Genomic DNA, 7,737 nt, shown 5'->3' on the forward strand with positions numbered 1-7,737 from the left:
CTGCGTTTTGACGCACCGTTTGTCGAATATTAGACCTGAGAGAGAGAGCTGCATCTGCCTACCAATAAAAACTATTAATTCACATTTTTATTATGGAACATGTATACAACATGGAAACAATGTACATTTGAATACAATTGTTTCAAAAACACTTATTTTTAATACTTTGTCATAATGGATGGGCTGTTTCGGATGGTTCATTTTTACTGGTATGCATCATGACTTATCTCGCCAAAACTGTTACCTAGGGGGCGCAGTATGTGTCAATGTCAAGGACATCTATCTCACGTTGTTATGTTTACATTTTGTCGTGTCTTGTTCAAGAGGAATGGAAATAATTGAGTCATTATATAGAACAGATGTACCATGTGTGTATGCATCTCACCTCATGTTGGCATCACATACTGCCTGTTTGTTCAGTGCGTGGTAACCCTTCCGACAAACGTATGCTACGTCGTCACGTTTCGGCGCCATAATAGCAACAAGTGGGTGGTCAACTGCACCGAGTACTTTGGGGATCCAGCTGTGCCGAAGAATGATTCTTTGGTTATCATCTGAGTGGCAGGAATTGTAGGAAATGCGAAATGGATTGCTCTGCAGACGGAGGATTTACTCAAACCGTTGATATCGGCAGTCTCACTGTAAAACCCACACTTGGTATCTTGGTATTGGAAGTATCTCAGAGCAATTAAACATTAAGGTAAGGTGGCATTGCATGGAGACCCTGGGTTTGATATTCAAGTCTCTCACTCGCTTTATCAATGATAGAAAAAGCATGTGTCGTGTTACTTATGTCTATTGTCGTTATTTTTTGTTATCTTGACTCCCTCAAAATGTATTCGGTATGAGCTGTTTTAAAATCACACCATGTCAATATGGCGGCCATTTTCTTCAGATAGATGAATGCCACTTGGGCAGAGCGTTCCGAATGGTCCAGCTATGAAGTGCTGTTATCTTTCGTGTAGGTTGATGCTGGCGACGCCAGCGACTGTGACAACGACTACATTACAATCAAGTAAGGTAGGTGTGACAGTGAGGAGTACCGCCACCTTCCACCTTTGGCAATAAGGAGCGACTGACACGTGGAGGCTGAAACATATACACTCACACACACGCACACGACACCGGCCGACTAACTGTAGTGGATCGACACGTGGTAGTTGCTCTCAATCTCGACTGTGCCACGGTAATGGAAAACGTTTAATACATTCCATTCTCTTATCCATGTCAGGAGCGAGCGGTTGGAAGGAAATATATTTATGTCTCATGTGTATATACAATTTTGCAGAAATGGATAGATCGTAAAATCGTTAATGCAAATATCGTATCAAAACATCGAAAGCGGCGCGTAACTAAGGATAAATTGCACTTTAGTCATGTCTATCAATTACAGAGGCTGAAACGAAAATACTGCGAAAGCGGATACAGAGGCTCCATATATGGTCATGTTGGAGGTGATTTCTTATGGTTGGCAGCACATGTGTACAATCAGCTTGCAGCACTGGTCGGTCGGGCTGCCCTACCGGCTATAGGTGTCATACAATCAGCTTGCAGGACTAGTCGGTCGGGCTGCCCTACCGGCTATAGGTGTCATACAATCAGCTTGCAGGACTAGTCGGTCGGGCTGCCCTACCGGCTATAGGTGTCATACAATCAGCTTGCAGGACTAGTCGGTCGGGCTGCCCTACCGGCTATAGGTGTCATACAATCAGCTTGCAGGACTAGTCGGTCGGGCTGCCCTACCGGCTATAGGTGTCATACAATCAGCTTGCAGGACTAGTCGGTCGGGCTGCCCTACCGGCTATAGGTGTCATACAATCAGCTTGCAGGACTAGTCGGTCGGGCTGCCCTACCGGCTATAGGTGTCATACAATCAGCTTGCAGGACTAGTCGGTCGGGCTGCCCTACCGGCTATAGGTGTCATACAATCAGCTTGCAGGACTAGTCGGTCGGGCTGCCCTACCGGCTATAGGTGTCATACAATCAGCTTGCAGGACTAGTCAGTCGGGCTGCCCTACCGGCTATAGGTGTCATACAATCAGCTTGCAGGACTAGTCGGTCGGGCTGCCCTACCGGCTATAGGTGTAATACAATCCGCTTGCAGGACTAGTCGGTCGGGCTGCCCTACCGGCTGTAGGTGTAATACAATCAGCTTGCGGGACTAGTCGGTCGGGCTGCCCTACCGGCTATAGGTGTAATACAATCAGCTTGCAGGACTAGTCGGTCGGGCTGCCCTACCGGCTATAGGTGTCATACAATCAGCTTGCAGGACTAGTCAGTCGGGCTGCCCTACCGGCTGTAGGTGTAATACAATCAGCTTGCAGGACTAGTCGGTCGGGCTGCCCTACCGGCTGTAGGTGTAATACAATCAGCTTGCAGGACTAGTCGGTCGGGCTGCCCTACCGGCTATAGGTGTCATACAATCAGCTTGCAGGACTAGTCGGTCGGGCTGCCCTACCGGCTATAGGTGTAATACAATCAGCTTGCAGGACTAGTCGGTCGGGCTGCCCTACCGGCTATAGGTGTCATACAATCAGCTTTCAGGACTAGTCGGTCGGGCTGCCCTACCGGCTATAGGTGTCATACAATCAGCTTGCAGGACTAGTCGGTCGGGCCCCCCTACCGGTAGCCCCAAACCGCTCACACAATTTGCGTTAAAAGCATGTGTTTGTTGCCGGCGCAGCATATGCGACCGTGGAATGTGCACAAACCAGACAATCCAGTGATTGACCAGAAATCCAGTCACATGATAGCACATATACTGATTTTGTCGAGGTGTAACAGAAGGTACTCACTTGGTGATGCGCTGCAAGAGGAGTGGGACAGACTCAGACGCAGTATGCCTCGCCGAGTGAATGACTGTTTGACAAATAGTGGCGGCATTACGCACAACTGATCCAAAAACGTCAAATATGAAATGTCCCATCTTACAACTATCGTCCTTCAAGATAGTTGGCTGTCATAACAACTACTGTCATACTTCACTACCGATTGTAATGTCTTCCCAATTCGTTCATTATTATCATACGGCTGTTACTATAAACTAATATCTCTAACATTTTTGGATATTTTAATTTACGTCCAAGTATTCCCAACTTTTTTCGAAGAGTATATTAGGCATTCCGAAAACGTTCTTTTCATATTCTAACTTTGACAAAATATTTTTTCAAGTCGGGAATGGAAGAAATCTCATTAAAATCAGATCTTAGTTCTCGCTGTCGCTAAACAAAGATCTGAGGACATCCCATTCCGGCCCCGTCAGAACGACCTTTCAGCCAACCAATCAAAGCGTCGCTTACCAGATCATGAAAGTGACAGTTGGAATGTGTTTTCTAATCATGCAACCTCGAAAACGTTAACACGGGGTTTTTCCGAACGACAGTTACGGCCCGTATGACTGATTCCGTCAAAAGTATTGTCTATCTCTCGCTTCCGTGGGATCGAAATTGAACGGAGGAGGCGTTGCACAGTACGTGGGATTCCCTGCCATACAATCTCAACCATATATTAGACATTCCGGAATGTTCGTTTGTTCAGTTTTCAAAATTTTAATCGACAACTGTGTCAACATATTTTTCAAGCGTAGTCTGAAATGGAAGTCGCCAGGTTGAAACAAGTGCCGTAAAGCTCGAGAAAACTGCTTTCTAATTGGCTCATGTTGACTTCATTTTATTCATTTCAGTGGTCGGTCAAAGTTCGCGAAAGTTCGTTCTGACGTGACCTGTAATGGGATGTCCTCAGATCTTTGTAGAGCGGCAGCGAGAACTTAGATCTGATTTGAATGAGTTTGGAATGGAAGTCGCGGGTTTGAAACTTGTGCAGTAAAGCTGGGATTAAAAACATGTCGACTTCTTGTATGTCATTTCATTAGCCTGGTCAATGTTCTAATGGTCTTTCTGGCGTGACTTGCAATGGGATGTATCTTATATCTTTGAATAGCGGTAGCGACAGCTAAGATCTGATTTTAATGAAATTGTATACTTCAGTGAGTGATGATCGTCCTCAGACTCTGAAGCTCAGCAATAAAATGTAATATGCCTCCAATGGCATCTAGTTGTGCAATAGTTCCCAGCCTCAGCAGAGTCGAACCATGGCCTACAATATAGTGAAACAGTGAAAGTCTTGACATTTGGTGATTAGGTGAGGGATTTGTTAGGTTTAACGCCGTTTTGTATGTAAGTAATATCTCGATGCGCTAGCTTAACGTGGGATGAAGTACAAAGTGTCAGAATTTTTATATATCCGATATCATCCTCAATAATTGTTCACACAAGAATTCTACATTTAATGCTCAGATTGATTCTTAAGATTTTCATGAAACTGTAAGCTGACATCTCGGCGTTAAACAAATGCCATGGGATATAGTTCATTTGACTTACACCGTGTGCAATCTCCACCTGAAGCCGCCTCCATTCTGTAACGAAAATATCCTTGTCGGCACTTATGTTTAAAATGAATACATGTCCAGAAATCCGACCTATTTAAGTGACATAATATGTCAAGGCATCCCTGAGTGAGTCTCAGATTGATATGGGAGAAAAGCCTAAAGTGATGCAGGAGTCGAATGTTTAGCACTTTGGTGAAATCCACCTACACGGGTACTGTGATGACAAACTATGAATCATTACCAGGACGACTGCGATGCCCTGTCCGGAATGGTCTTGCAGTCATTGAATATGTCTGCGACTGTGAAGCTTTGTCGGGAAAGGCACTGCAGACATTGACCCTTTCTACAACTACCATGTATGTAGGGAATCTTACTTCAGACATTGAGTCTGCATGGAGAAAAAGGTCTAGAGAATTCTACTAACTTGATTTGTAAGATCTGTCAGATACTTATCAAACAGCAAATTTAGTGTCCTGTCTCGTAGATTACACATGGCAGCGGTGGAGAGATGGGTATCCTACATCAGTTTCGGCGTCAAGACCACGTGACATTCTCACTTCCGCCTTGGTCAGTGTCACGCTCGCCATTTTGAAACAAGGGGATAATTATGAGTATGGGTAGTAGGTATATATTTGGCTTTCTAACGTCAGTGACACATGGTAATATATCAACCAGCAGGCAACTATTTTCTCACAGGTTCTAATCCCCGTACCAAAGGGAATTCATAAGGGGAAACGATATACAGTAAACTACGGTTATAACGAACTAAAAGGGACCACTAATTTTAGATCGTCATAACCGTAGCTCGTTATAGGCACATATACAGCCCAATACAGCAAATGGACGGGTCCCCAAAACTGTTCGTAATATCCGTCAGTTTGGTATAAGCGTGTTCGTTATAAACGTAGTTTACTGTATAAGAAATGAGAGACCTCAGCATCAATACGGTCGTCTGTACGAATGCCAACCTATATTTATATAATCATCCCACTACACATGTGACGTGATATTCTAAAGGTTTGAAAGGAGTATCAGTTACCAGAAAACAATAACAATATGTCTGATTAACAAAGGGAGACCATGTTCCTTCACTATATACCATTGGCTGTCGATATCCATCCTGTCAGGTGAAGGCAGCGAACAAATATTGAGCTATGTCAAGGAAACCCTTGAAGAAGAACGGTGTCTGTGATGTGCGGATACGTTGCCTCCAGTCCGCTGCCTGGGAGTGTGTTCAGTAGTCTGTTTGATCGAAAAACATTGTTTGATGGGAACGTGTTGAAGCACTCTCAGTTGGTTGTTTAACGCCACACTGAGCAATATTCCAGATATGACGGCGGTCTGTAAATAATCGAATCTGGACAAGACAACCCAGTGATTGATATCACGAGCATCGATCTTCAGAATTGGGATATGATTACATTCATCAACCAAGTCAAATTGCCTGACCTCCCGATCCCGTTAGTCGCCTCTTACGACAATCATCGGTTGCTGCAGACCTGTTCTCACCGACGTCTTCACGGGTTAAGTACTCATAGCTTAGTGTAGGAAAGTTGTTTATAGTATCTTGTATCCCTAACAACGGTTCCCAGTTTACCTTGTCCTTCTTGAATAGGGCCCCGTCCCACAAAACTTTCTTAGCGCTAAGACAGCCGTTATTCAATGTAAACGTGAACCCCAAGACCCTGTGCCCGGACGTACCACTGCCATAACTGTATTGAAGGTTAGTACTACGGCTGTGTGAAATGGGACTCGTGACAACAGGGGACATTGAGTCTCTTTACAGCATACTTAGAAATGAATTGTCAGGTATGTTTGACATGGTGGCGGGCTAATGATATATACTCCTAAACGCCCATCGCGTTAATGGCTTGCCAATGTAAGAATGCTATCATTTAAAGATACTTTAATCCCATTCTTGTTAATGGAGGTTTAATGACACGTTATTGCAGCATTAAAGTCTTCGTCAAACTACTGGGGTTGTGACAGTCGTGATGGAACGCTCGTCTTGTGAAACGATGGCCAGGAATGTTCTTGGTGAACACTTTGCAAATATCAATAATTTCCCAGGGCGAAGGTGGCCCAGTCGTCTTAGGCGCCGCAATCCGCTGTGCAGAGTTGCTTCCCTTTTCATGACAGAAACCAATAATCGTGAGTTCGAATCGTAATTAAGTCTGAACAAATAATTTAAAAGCGTATTAATTGCTTCAAAATAAAATATTTAATTTAACAACTGAAAAAATACATTATCTACATTTGTGAAAACGAAGCATTTAAGAAACAGGAAGTCCATTTTCCTAAGTAAAACATCTTACATCAGACGAAGTCACATGCCTTTCGTCTGAGACCATTATCAGACGAGTCCACCGTCACCAACTACTCATGTGTTGCCATGACTGACAATTCCGTCACATGCTGATGTCACGGGTAATCCTCACACAAACCAGAGCCACGCAACATGAATCCCTAAAAGGCACCAAGGATGTCAAAAGTCATAATTTATCCCGGAATAATGCCTGCTTTACCATTGATTTAAGAAGCCCCGTGTGGAATGAAAGCCAGTCCAATGACGATAAGTAGGGCTTCGTACACCGGGATCCATCTAATTTGATGACGTACACATTCCTTAGACTGTCGTCCAGGCATGGAATGTGTCGCATTGCGCGGGAGCGTATACTTTCGGACTGGGAATATTTCATCTCCAAGTTCCACGTTTTGGGCATCAATGCAAGTCTTGATCGACAGACTTAGCGGGGGCGGTACAATGGACATCATCACTGGTACATCTATCTGGTTTCACGTGTGGACAGATAACATGTGTTTACAGATAGGCAACAGTTAGCAACATCGGATTTGACATTTAGTGTTTTACGTAAAAAGCTTAAGGATATTGAAAGGGACTCGCATCTTAATGCCATTTGAAAAGATGCATATATTCCCCACTCCTTGTTTATACCCTCTATTATACCAAGCCCACACTCGAAACGCTGCAGCAGCCAAAGAAATGCGTAGGATGCATTATCCAATTGATTAAATTCCAACATTTAAGTGTGTTAGCTATCTGCAGTAATGATTCATGGGAATAATAATTTAAACTTAGATGACGACAAATCTGGAAGCCTTCTTTGTGATCTCGAACGCTAATAATGTTTGTGGCCAATGTGTACATGATCTTCCTGCTAGTGATGTGGTTATTTATTGAAATAATCAAAGATGGGTGCAGCACCACGGCCAAAAAATCGAACATGGCTTTCCGTAATGGAAACAAAACGAGTTGGCCCTATCGCTGCAGTCTAATTCAGTTTACAAAAACTTCAGTCTGTGGAAGTGGACAAACTGCAGGTCACCGT

This window comes from Haliotis cracherodii, unplaced genomic scaffold (genome assembly GCF_022045235.1).
Source record: "Haliotis cracherodii isolate W230 unplaced genomic scaffold, xgHalCrac1.p SCAF_5, whole genome shotgun sequence".
Classification (NCBI taxonomy): domain Eukaryota; kingdom Metazoa; phylum Mollusca; class Gastropoda; order Lepetellida; family Haliotidae; genus Haliotis; species Haliotis cracherodii.